Here is a 13,217-nt window from a genome sequence, read left to right on the forward strand (position 1 = left end):
GTGGGCTACGTGCGTGACTATTTCCTGATTATGTATGACAATAAAAATTAAAGCCTCGATCTTCAGTTTGTTCATACCCAGGATCGGCTGTAAGCACTATCAACATTATACGAACATCGATCCTTTGCAGGTCGTATTCTATTCCACTACAGTTTTCTGGCGTTGCGGCTTCCCTATGTGCAACAACGTCGTTCGCTAAATCTTACGGAGCTTCCTGCGCGAGTACAAACAAAATACGATAAATAGCACAACGCGATTTATAAAGTATATTATTAACTACACGACGTCAACTGTGAGATGCAACTGATCTCTGATCTTTTTCTACGACAATCACACACTTTCGCCATCTTCTAGGTTCTTGCCAATAAGATACAACGCTGACCCAAAATATAATGATCAAATGATTCATAGCGTGTTGCTCCACCGTTGGAATGCAGTACAGCAACGACTCTGTGTGGTAACGGTTTACAAGTTTTTGGTAGGTTTACTGAATCACCATGTCTACGCGCAGACGATGCAATACCCATAAATTATATAACGGGCTGGAGATCTGTAGTGCAAAGCTGGTGCCCGATAGTGTTCTATCGGGTTTAGATTATGCGTGTATGGAGTTCAAGACATGAAACTAGTGCACTACCACATTCCTAAAACCACTGCAGCAGTATTCTGATATGTAACACGGACAGTTACGCTGCTGAAAGACGCCATCACCGACGGAAAGGCGTCAAGTATGAGCAGGCGTTCGTCTGGATGACGGCGATCCACGACCCTTGACCTGGTCTAATGAGAAATGTCATTCACACGATCGGGAAACAAGTTTCCACTGATCCGCGATACGATCTCAATGATCCCGTGCATACTATAGTCGTCGCTGAAAATATCATTGAGTCAACATGGGAAGACGAAGAGGTCGGGTGCTGTGAAACATTGAGCCGCGACAGCATTATACTATGTCATCAGGTCCGTCCCAGATCGTCGCCTATCATGCTTCACAGAGCCTCCGATCATCCTGCTTTGAGATGAGATATGGAAGTACACCACCTTGTCACGTATTTCACTTTCCCCGTCCTTTGACCACTTTCCGGCAGTAGCACGCGGGCAGCCGACTAGGTTCGCCGTTTCCGATATGCTCGTTCCTAACCTGCCCTCTAATCAGAATCATTTATGTCAGCAAATTTAACAATCTGCGGTTCGAATCGTTGGCCAAATTACTCGCCACTCCTCTCTGCTCCGCATATATACGAGGGCGTGCTGAAAAGTAATGTCTCCGAATATACACTACTGGCCATTAAAATTGCTACACCAAGACGAAATGCAGATGATAAACGGGTATTCATTGGACAATTATACTAGAACTGACATGTGATTACATTTTCACGCAATTTGGGTGCATAGATCCTGAGAAATCAGTACCCAGAATAACCACCTCTGGCCGTAATAACGGCCTTGATACGCCTGGGCACTAAGTCAAACAGCTTGGATGGCGTGTACAGGTACAGCTGCCCATGCAGCTTCAACACGATACCACAGTTCAACAGTAGTGACTGGCGTATTGTGACGAGCCAGTTGCACGACCACCATTGACCAGACGTTTTCAATTGGTGAGGGATCTGGAGAATGTGCTGGCCAGGGCAGCAGTCGAACATTTTCTGTATCCACAAAGGCCCGTACAAGACCTGCAACATGCGGTCGTGCATTATCCTGCTGAAATGTAGGGTTTCGCAGGGATCGAATGAAGGGGAGAGCCACGGGTCTTAACACTTCTGAAATGTAACGTCCACTGTTCAAAGTGTGTCGTCAATGCGAATAAGAGGTGACCGAGACGTGTAACCAATGGTACCCTATACCATCACGTCGGGTGATACGCCAGTATGCCGATGACGAATACACGCTTCCAATATGCGTTCACCGCGATGTCGCCAAACACGGATGCTGTTAACAGAACCTGGATTCATCCGAAAAAATGACGTTTTGCCATTCGTGTCTCTAGCGGCAGTGGGTTGCAACTTTCGCTAGCGAAGCAGTGAGGGGGAGGGGGAGGGGGGGGTGCCACCGGGGGCCGAACCGCACAATAACCTTGGGTTCGGTGTGGGGCGGCGGAGGGGTGAAGTGGACTGCGATAGTCGTCGTGGGGTTGCGGACCACTGCGGCTGCGGCGGGGACGGAGCCTCTCCGTCGTTTCTAGGTCCCGGGTTAACATAACATTACATAACTATCTTGAAATCGGATACTCTGTTCTATTTATTGTAGACATTATTTTATGTGTGTTCACATTTAAAGAGTGATCCCTTCAGATTGTCGGAAGACTACAGTTTCGTAAACAGCATGGTTAGCGAACAACGTAACAGGGCTGCTGAATACCTATAAATCGTTTGGGTATGTTGATACATAAAAGGTCCTATTACCCTTCCTCGGTGCACACCCGATGTTAAATTCGCTTCTGTGAAACATTAGCCACCCATTAAAACGTATGGGTTCTGTAAGACACAAATTTGCATCTTTAAAGATACACCGTATGATCGTACCGCCGTTGTTGGTCGACGATGTGAGACTTCCTTTTGATTTTTTTGTGGAATAACACAGTTCTATTTCCACGAATGATTCTTACTGATTCGATGCTTTGATTTCCTCGGTGTGAACATGTATCTATGATCAGAGTAGAGGAACGGCATTTTCTTAGCAGTACGGACAAGTAATTGTACGTAATCTCATATATATAAAAATTATGGTATGAATTGTTTCGTATCTATAAGAATCATAAGTAAGAAATGTATGATTGCAAAAAAAATGCCTTTAACAAATAGGCGAAAAGCCTCTGGACAGTGAACTTTAAAGTTCACCAAAAAATAGGCGTTTGGATTTATAAAACGGATACCGTATTTATGTATTTGTTGCGGTAAACACATACAAAGTTACTCCCTAAGAAGACATCTACACTCTGAAACGTCATTATTATGACGCCCTGCTAAGATCCAGAGTATGAGAACTTTTCACAGCACATGAAGATACCAGATATTCCAGAAAGTCGACATGCAGACTTCGAACATTCTAATGTTGTCGTAACATGCAACGGATTAAATGCATGAAACCAAATTGATCGATGGGAATGAAATCAATGAATACGCAGCTGCATAAAGTGATTTTAGTGCAAATCTATAATGTAAAGAATATTTAGAGACAACTAAAAATTATTTTGCCAGATCAGGACTCGAATCCGTATTTCCTACCTTTCGCGACCCGTCGCTTTATCCGTTAGGCCCTCAGCCCCAAAACAAACTTTTATTTTCGCTGGTGTTTCCACTTACGGTTTCCGAACACTACACAGACTCTTTCTCCCGCGGGGTATGTGGGAATAGCAACACTCTACACTGAGGTAGCGAAATCGATGGGGGCACTATGGCTTAACCTGCCATAAGACAAATACAAATGAATTAACTGAACTGATCGATGGGGATGAAATCAGAGAAGATACAACGTCATGAAATGATATCTGCGACAACCGTTCACATATGCTGAACCAGCAACGCGGTGACTCTGTCGTGACGATGAGAGTCTGATTTGGGACTGGGGACGCGTTTATCATAAGGGTTAAGATGACTACTCACTAGAAGCAGGAAGCCCGTGTTTGAGGCTCGGTCTGCGAAAAAATTTTCATTTGCCTCTACAAGTTCGTTGACATAAGAATTGGTGGATAAAATCTCCTAATGTCTTTCAGGAGCAAAAGGTGTTATAATGGAATGCAGTAACCTGAACTGCTGAGCACGAAATACCTATGAGGGGTTCTGCTCGGACTTTTCAGATTCTGCATTGAATTACGTATTTTGCGTCTCTAATGTTATATACAGCTAACTGCATACATTGATTCCACTACATAATTTAACGCTACAACTTCTTCCAATCCCTCACCATTTTTCAAAGAAATTTAATAGTGCTAAGTAACCTAATAAACCGGGCAAAGGAAGTAGTCCCGTAAGAAGGTGGAAAGTATCTTTTATTGCGTAAATAACAGGAGAGAGAACTGATAAAAATTAGAAATTTTTTAGCAGCAACGACACATGACCGACTACAGCAATTTCATCACGGCGTTCTGCAAAACTGTACAACATTTAACAAAGTAATTAGGATCGAAATTGTAAGGCACTGAGTATTTTCTAATTTAGCATACGATTATGTAAGACGACGAATATGTGGATTTAAAATATGAATACGGAAGAAACTGGATTTGATGGTTTTGTTTACAAATGTTTATATATTCGTTAAAAATCGTGAGGTCGTAAAGCTTAAATTTGGTATCAGCCTCCCAAAATAACGCATGAGTAAAATTTATAGCTGCCCTAGAATTTTCTTCGTGAATTCGCCACACGCCTTGAGTTTTCTTCATTTTGTGAATGGAGAGGTATGCACTTACGAGGAGTAGAACAGCTTTTGCCTGAATTAATTTACAGAATTGGCTGAAAATTCTTGGGACAACTTCAGAAACTGTCACAGCACGTCTCTGAAAGCATTATCGCGAAACTTTTTTTTCCTTTTTTTCTTTCGATAAATGTTAACGCTCACCTTCTTTGTTGTTGTGACAGTACCAACTGTCCATCCAGAAAGGCAGACGTGTAAGTCTGCCTCAATCATGGCCAAATACAGACAGGCATTAGTTCCAAAACAACACAAGGGGGACCTCGCAGGACAAATTATTGCACTGAATTAAATCAGGTAAGTGATCGGATCGGACAACAGAAAGTTGTCAATCAAAACTTCTATTTACGCTGTCCCTCTAACGTCCTGTAACTTAGATTTAGCGTATGTCAGTGCAGGAAAGAAAGGAAGTTTCCCATGAAGAGAAATCCTTGGGGAGCCTCTGTCCTGAACGTGGCAGAGCAGATTTTTGAAACTGATCAGGATGAGGGCTATTAAGTAATTGGGACAGAGATAGAGCTTCCGCCTTGGGACATGTCCGTCGGACGGCTGACAGACGCGCGATGATTATGACAGTGGCTGCTGTAATCTGTGTGAGACAAGAGCGCTGAGTGCCGGGCGGCCTGCAGCCAGCAGCGCAGCTGAGCTGTGCGGGCAGCCGATTCTACGGCTGCAGGCGCCAACCTCACGGTTATGCTCTGCAACGTACATACTACCTCGGTTCAAACGACTGCAAACCCCACACACACCTGTCATTTGTGAGACTAGGATTCTTACCGAAAGTTCAGTGCCACTCTGTAATAAGTGGTAACAGTTGGTACCAATGAGGAATCCCACTGAAAGAGCTTCTTAGGAGGCACTGCAGAAAGCTACTACCTAGACACTTCGAAGCATGAAAATAATACAACGCCAAGACAGAAACTTCACGCCTGCACCAATTAGGCGAACACGTAAATTTTGCAATGAAAGAGAATTTCCATGTTATTGCGACCCATTGTGGCAGTTGCATAGAGCTGTTTTCAAGCCTAGACTTTAGGCAACAAATGGTTCTTAATTTGGTAGGTTCATTAATTTTCATCATGAACCCAGTCATATTAAAAAAATTTGTAATTTGTGTGTGTGTGTGTGTGTGTGTGTGTGTGTGTGTGTGTGTGTGTGTATCCTCCACATCTCCTCCTAAACCAATGGACCTGTTTCAAAAGACAATATTTTGAGCCAGACGACGAGCTGCAGTCCAGAGTAGAAAATTGTCGAAAAGCACTGGCGGCTGTCTTCTAGAACGAGGGAATTCAAAAGCTGATACAACGCTACGACAGATGGCTACGCCTGAGCGGCGACTGTGTAGAGAAGTAGCTGGAAGGTGTAGCTAACCGTTGCAAATATTTGATTTTCACTGTTGTTTCCATTTCGCGACCTATCGTTCTTTACTTTCCGAATAGGCCTCGTAGTTTAAGAGATGTGTCTTCATAAACAACGAGATGCGTGAGAAACTTCTGCGTAACAATGAGTTGTCCACATTCACTGCAAAATGCAACCACACAATTATATCACTGTACCACACATACTTCGGGATATGTTGTTGTTGTTGTGTTGATGCAGCTCTCCATGTTACTCTATCCTGTGCAAGCTTCTTCATCTCCCAGTACCTACTGCAGCCTACATCCTTCTGAATCTGATTAGTGTATTCGTCTCTTGGTCTCCCTCTACGATTTTTACCCTCCACGCTGCCCTCCAATACTAAATTGGTGATCCCTCGATGTCTCAGAACATGTCCTACCAACTGATCCCTTCTTCTAGTCAAGCTGTGCCACAAACTTCTCTTCTCCCCAATCCTATTCAATATCTCCTCATTAGTTACGTGACCTACCCATCTAATTTTGAGCATTCTTCTGTAGCACCACATTTCAAAAGCATCACTTCTGTTCTTCACTAATCTGTTTATCGTCCATGTTTCACTTCTGCACATGGCTACACTCCATACAAACACTTTCAGAAAATACTTCCTGTCACTTAAATCTATACTCGATGTTAACAAATTTCTCTTCTTCAGAAACGCTTTCCTTGCCATTTCCAGTCTACATTTTATATCCTCTCTACTTCGACCATCATCAGTTATTTTGCTCCCCAAACAGCAAAACTCCTTTACTACTTTACGTGACTCATTTCCTAATCTAATTACCTCAGCATCGCCTGACTTAATTCGACTACATTCCATTATCCTCGTTTTGCTTTTGTTGATGTTCATCTTGTATCCTCCTCCTGTCCATTCCGTTCAACTGCTCTTGCAAGTCCTTTGCTGTCTCTGACAGAATTACAATGTCATCGGCGAACCTCAAAGTTTTTATTTCTTCTCCATGGATTTTAATACCTACTCCAAATTTTTCTTTTGTTTCCTTTAGTGCTTGCTCAATATACAGATTGAATAACATTGGGGACAGGCTACAACCCTGTCTCATTCCCTTCCCAACCACTGCTTCCCTTTCATACCCCTCGACTCTTACAACTGCCATCTGGTTTCTGTACAAATTGTAAATAGCCTTTCGCTCCCTGTATTTTACCCCTGCCACATGCCGTCATGACGTCATACGCACTTTCATGCGTGAAAACCTGCCGCATTGAGCATGATGTTTAAATTTATTAGTTATTAACTACTAAGTCTATTCGAACAACATTTTGCACCTGAATGCACCTACAAAAATTATGTCAGTGTACCACACATAGTTGAGGAGATGTGATGCCATAAACACTGATACGAGTGAAAAAATGTCACATCATGCAGCAAGTTTTAATACATTTATTCTTTACTACTAAGACACTTCTACAATCGACTTAAGGAAATCCCTACTCACACCTGGCAACGCTTTTGACAGCTTTCATCTGCGAAGTGCAAACGGATGTAGGTGTAAACGATAGCCATCTATAGAACTACGAAGAGGCGTTACCACAGAGACGTTTATAAAATCTCGTTGTAGATACGCGAAGCAGCTGCACCCAATGTACAGAAACTGTACGTTTCTAATAAAAAATTGACAAAAGTAATATCCGGACAACACCGGGTTTGTCAGATAGCGATCTGTAATAATGACAATTAGCTCTTCTACTTTTGAATAAAATGCCAGCACGAGTTCCACTTTTTCTTTTAAAAACAATGGACAGTATCGCCTTCCATTGCCACTATTTGATGGTGTTCGTCAGGCGTTCTGAGAGAACATAGTCGCCGGTTGTGACCTTGGGGAGCAAATGGCCGTGGTTTTTAAAATAAAAAGTGGAACTGGTGCGGGCGTTTTATTCCAAACCAATACTACAGTTGCGGGACTTGCATCAACATGCTACTTATGCCGGACGATAAATTGTTCCTTTTTTACTTAAGTAATGGGAAATATTAATTTGGGAAGACTCCCACTACAAGGTTACCATACATTACATGATGTACTCATTCAGAAATTGACGTCTGGAATGCTGGATAGGAATTGTTCACCAAAGATTACTGACATGCACGGAGAGAACCGTGCAGCACTAGTCTCTTTCTTCTTCAATAATCCACCATCTATGCTTGCAAAACCATCTGTTGTAGTTATGGTACATTTTGGCAATAGACACATGTTCTGAACATATACATCTCAGATTCCTTCTGCACAGACGCGACTATTGAGGACTGGAAACGTGACACTCAGAAATTTAATTTTTCATTTGCCCCGACGGCACCCATTCCCCTGCTAATAACATGGCGCAGCGGTGGTGTCATCGGCAGACACCGTTTCTCGTATCAGATAAGCAACGTTTTTCTCTGTTATCGTTTTAAGATACTTTTTCTACGCTCACGCTATCGTCGGCACTTAATGTACTTCCAAAGTCAGAAAAAACAGGGAAGAACTGACGCAACTACATACAAACGGGAGAACATCAATCGATAATCTCGAAAATAACGTCTTTGGAATGGATTAAACTCTTTGAAAATCCGAAAATATCATGGACAGAGAAAGAGGGAGCGAACGGTTATCTACAATTTGTGAAGGAACCAGACTCCCGTTCTTACGAGTCGAAAGCTACGAAAGAGAGACAGCAATTGAAGGGTTATCGTTCTAAAGGGGCCAAGCGCGAATTTTGCATGAATTATGTTTTCTATTTCGTATAGTGGTATGTGAACAGAGTCTTTAAACACTAAAAGGGCTATCCCCAATGATGATGCTACGAAGGCCACTAAACGTCATGAGAGGTAAATCCTATGACTTGTTGATACTAAATGGAATTAAGTGCAGAATGTGTTCCACGAGCTGGCTGTATTGGATATACAGATTATACACTTCCGCTTGCTTCTGCCGTTTTCTAGCCTGCCACTTGCTTGTCTTCATTGGCGGTACAACGGATCGTGAAAACAACATGAATAATTCAGCAAAGTAAGGTATCAGAAAAACTGGTGACTGTAAAAGAAAGCGTGAGCGAAGTCGAGGAGGCATTTTGTTTCTTGTAATGTAACGAACGCCTTAGCAATAACTCACAATAAGCAAGTATTTAAAGTTGTCCACATGAAAGGCAGTTATTTTATTGACTTTTAGCATGCAGATGAAATGATCATTAACATAACTAATGTCATGTAAGTAATGCCTCATGGATTAAATCACCACGTCTGGAGTAATTCAAATAAAAAATACTTTTGGTAAAATAGAGGGATGAATGTGATTACAATGTTGAAAAGAAGAGTGGCGAAAATTAAGTTTCAAAACGATCACGTTCAGTGGAGTCACTGGTACAAAAGGATTATATTGAGAGACGAAAAGAAGTCTTACAGTTATGATGGAATACATACCTGACATACAGAAACTGTTTTACAGGTGAATTGTGCTAAGACGTAACAGTAAAATGTTTACTAGAGGTAAAAGTACTACAAAATTTGTTTGGTGGCCTTACAACAGCTCACAATAAACTCCGAGTGTACTCATTCCCATACGACTTGATAGTCCGTTTCGCATTTCAGTGCAAATTTATTTCAAAGAGAGTTCACTTGTTATTTTTGGATCAGGGCAAATGATAACTTGCTTTCCTAAAGTTAATGGGCATGTGGAGTTAGATCATATTTATGTTCATGTTATTTGAATAAAGTTTATTCTGAAAATCCTAGAAATTACTAGCACCTTTACCATGATAACCCTTTAACTGAGAAGAGAGTGAGGAAGAATTATAACCATAATTTTGTTCAATCTGCACATCGAGCAAGCAGCAAAAGAAGCCAGTACTGTAAGTCTGCCAAAGACACCAATGAGCTCGAACTTCGAAAAACAGTTGAATGGAACAGCCGGTATCTTGGAAACAGCTTAGAGGATGAACAGCAAAACAAGGAAATGTAGTCGAATAAAATGAGGCGATCTGAAAGAATTTGATTGTCAAAGTAAGGAAGGAAGGTTAGAGTTTACCGTCCCATCGACAACGAGGTCACTAGAGACAGAGCTCAAGCTCGAATTACGAAAAGGTGGCGAGGGAAACTGGCCGTGCCCGTTTCAAAGAAAGCATTCCGGAATGTGCCTGGAGCAATTTAGAAAAATCATGGAATACCTAAATCTGGATGTCCGGACGGTACTTCGAACGGTCGTCCTTCCGAATGAGAGTCCAGCGCGTTAACCACTGCTTCACCTCAATCGGTCACTGTGAAATGACATCCTGAAAGTACTAACAGAGTTTTCATATTAGGACAACGAAGTAACTGACGAGGGCAGAAGTAAAGCGGATATAAAATGTAGACTGGCAATAGGAAGGAAGGCTTTCCTGAAAAACAGGAATATGTTACCACCGAATATAAGTTTGTATGTTAGGAAGTCTTTTCTGAAAATACTTATTTGTGTGTAGCATTATGTGAAACTGAATCATGGACAATATACAGTAAGGACAAGAAAGGGTGGGTTCTTTAGAAATCTCGTGTAACAGAAAAATAAAGGGAAGACAGGATAACCAGAGAAAATATACTGAATTTAATTGCTGAGAAAATAGCTTTAAGGCTCAATGCAGCCTAACTAAAGGAAGGGATAGTTTGATAGGACCCACTCTGAAGCATGAAGGAACAGTTAATTTGGTAATGGAGGAGAGGGTGAGAGGATAAAAACTGAACATGCTCCGGTTGAGAGCTAATAATTAAAAATGCTTACTAACGAAGTTAACGAGAGCAACAATATAATAAGGAAAGAAGATATGTCCTGATAAAGGAACTGCAGTTAGTAAAAGTTTCACTTTAAAACCAGCGTAGCTGGTTTTCGTGGTTAGTCATTAACAGTGTGATGCTAGACCGCGTATCGGTAACAAAGGTTTGAATCGCCAATGCTGGCGTGCATAAAAAATGCATACCACAAACTGCAATCGGACTTCCTAAATCATGAAAAGATAATGAAGGAAGGTTCTATGACTGATCATGCAAATTTGCATATAGGCTGCTACAATGGCAGCCTATCAGTTGCATCACCTTATCAAGACTTCCACGTCGCCTCGTCTCAAATTAATGCTGAAACCGATCAATACGGATCAGGACACGGTAGGTGCAGTAATTCACTTTAGATAAGAACATTTCAGAATTTAACTGATATGTTCACATAAAAACTCCACAAAAGCGTGCGTATGCTTCGGAAGCTAAGACAGACGAGAATGAGGGAGACAAGGCTCCTCGCTGAAGAAACTAGAATCATTTGTTTCAACAGACATTAGTTCACATATCAAGAGTCACAGATTACGTTTACGTCGTGTCGTTCCATCGTTTGAGCAGCCGGTTACCCAATTAATTTAGAAAAAAAGAGTATCACAGAAAGTGTGTTTGCATACAGTAAGGAGACAAACGGATGGTAGGGTGTAGGGCATATAGAAAAACTTACTGAAGTCAGCTGAAGAAGGAAGCTGCATCAAACAAATCTTGCGGCTGATGAGATCATCAAAACAGCAATGAAGCAACAAAACCAAGTCTTCAGTTAATAAATTCTTTATAAGAAAACCTTCTTCCCACTTTTTCTACTAGAAACATTTATTAGGAGAATAGTTCTCCCACAAATTTGTTCTGTTTATTATTCAAGCAGTTTCATCACTTCTCCTTGATGGGTACAAATAACCTTCACAGTAGTTTCACGCATGTGCAGAACACACAACACCGGTGGGTGTGTGTGTGTGTGTGTGCCGCTCGCGGAACAGTGAAAATGAATTGCGTGAATTATCGTCAAATTTAGGCTCATTATTCCGCATACGACAAATGAGCTGTGGAGACTCACAACAGGACATATCGTGTATATGGGGAATATGCCGCGACAAAGAGAGTGCGTACGATATGCTTAACGAGCTGTCAAAGATGACGTCGATAAACATCCGTAACAACCAGTGCATCAAACTAATGCACTGCTTAACGCTTTTCCACGCCGGCATATAGAAACAGAAGTCGCGGGCTCTCGTTCAGCTTAAAGCGCTCCATAGACTGATGGAGGAAACAGTCATATATCCAGTTGTAATTGAATACGTAAGCATAGAGAAACTTCCTGTTTACACGAGAATCATTACGGAGCATGCAAAGTTGATCTCCTGATACAGTATAAAGCGTAAATTGTCAGAGAAGCGCAGTAAAGAGGCACCGCGAACCTAGGAAGTGAGAGTAGACTACAAGAAAATTAGATTGATTGATTGATTGCTTGAAATGTGCACTGACCATCAGTAATGTGGCGAAATGGAACTATTCTCACTGCGACAGCGCCGTTCCGGTTACGTCATAAATAGTTTGGATGGATATATGGGCTTTAGTACCTGCTAGATGCTTCGCACCTTCATGTGTATCAGTCGGGCTCCAACTACCACAGTAGTTAACGAAAAACAGTGATTAGAAAAGTACGTGGGCACCCAAAGTAGGTTTTAGTATCAGTTGCGTGTTGTGTTACATATTAGTTCTGCTGACACTGTTGTATTTTCATCAAAGCAACAAGAGGTAACTCATTTTTAATATTTTCATGTACTCTCATGATGGTTAAGTTTCAATATATTGACCGTACTTTGTGTCAAATTGTTTCATATGCAGTTAACTGGTATCGTCTTTTTAAATCAAAGTGGAGCTTTTCAGTGCAAGAGAAACGCGAAGGCCAGCCACAGTGAAAATGAAGTATCTGTTCACCGTAAAAGCACTCAGTAATTTGATGTGAAGGAAAAGTTTGTCTTCCAGTCAAAGGGTAGAGATCGTTCTTTGTATTCTGTCATATCTGGTGAAATTTGCCGCCTGTACTGATAGTTAATAGACTGTGAATCACAAAATTTATTAAAAGAAAAAGGTTTTAAAATAACATGTTTGTTATTCTGCTTAAATCTATTTGATGAACTTGAAATGGTAGTACCGAAGACGTTAGAAATCCAAAATAAACTTGCGCAAAATGAGTGATTTGAAATTTCACATGATTCTAATCCAAAGATGGTGTTCTTGTAATTTTTAATACAAACATCTTTTCACCAAGAAAGACATTTTTATTCTTTCTGGCAACCGTTCTTTCTTCTGTATCTACTAAAGAGATCGAATGCAAATTCAAAAAAAGAAAGATTGCAACTAATTATCAAGATCTTAAAGACAATTTATGCCGAAAATTCTCACACTGTTGCGTTTGGTGGAAGTTCATATCGATGAATTTCATTACGCAGCCACCGAATTTTCTGCAAACAGTATCAATTTTACACAACTGCGTAAAGAGAGAAACAAGCCAATCAGAGAGAACAGTTTATGAGGTGACTTGTTCTGACTCGTAGCTACACTACTAATGTTTGCAAATTACAAAGAAAAATGATAATTCCCTACAATTTTTTCGGTATAT

At 41.2% G+C, this 13,217-nt stretch overlaps 1 protein-coding gene across 1 annotated transcript in view; it reads right to left on the bottom strand.

The window, feature by feature from the left end:
• The window catches only part of LOC126199214 (G protein-coupled receptor kinase 1), a 1,128,404-nt gene that overhangs the window by 764,227 nt on the left and 350,960 nt on the right, over positions 1-13,217 (bottom strand). The window lies entirely within an intron of this gene.

This window comes from Schistocerca nitens, chromosome 1, assembly GCF_023898315.1.
Source record: "Schistocerca nitens isolate TAMUIC-IGC-003100 chromosome 1, iqSchNite1.1, whole genome shotgun sequence".
NCBI lineage: Eukaryota > Metazoa > Arthropoda > Insecta > Orthoptera > Acrididae > Schistocerca > Schistocerca nitens.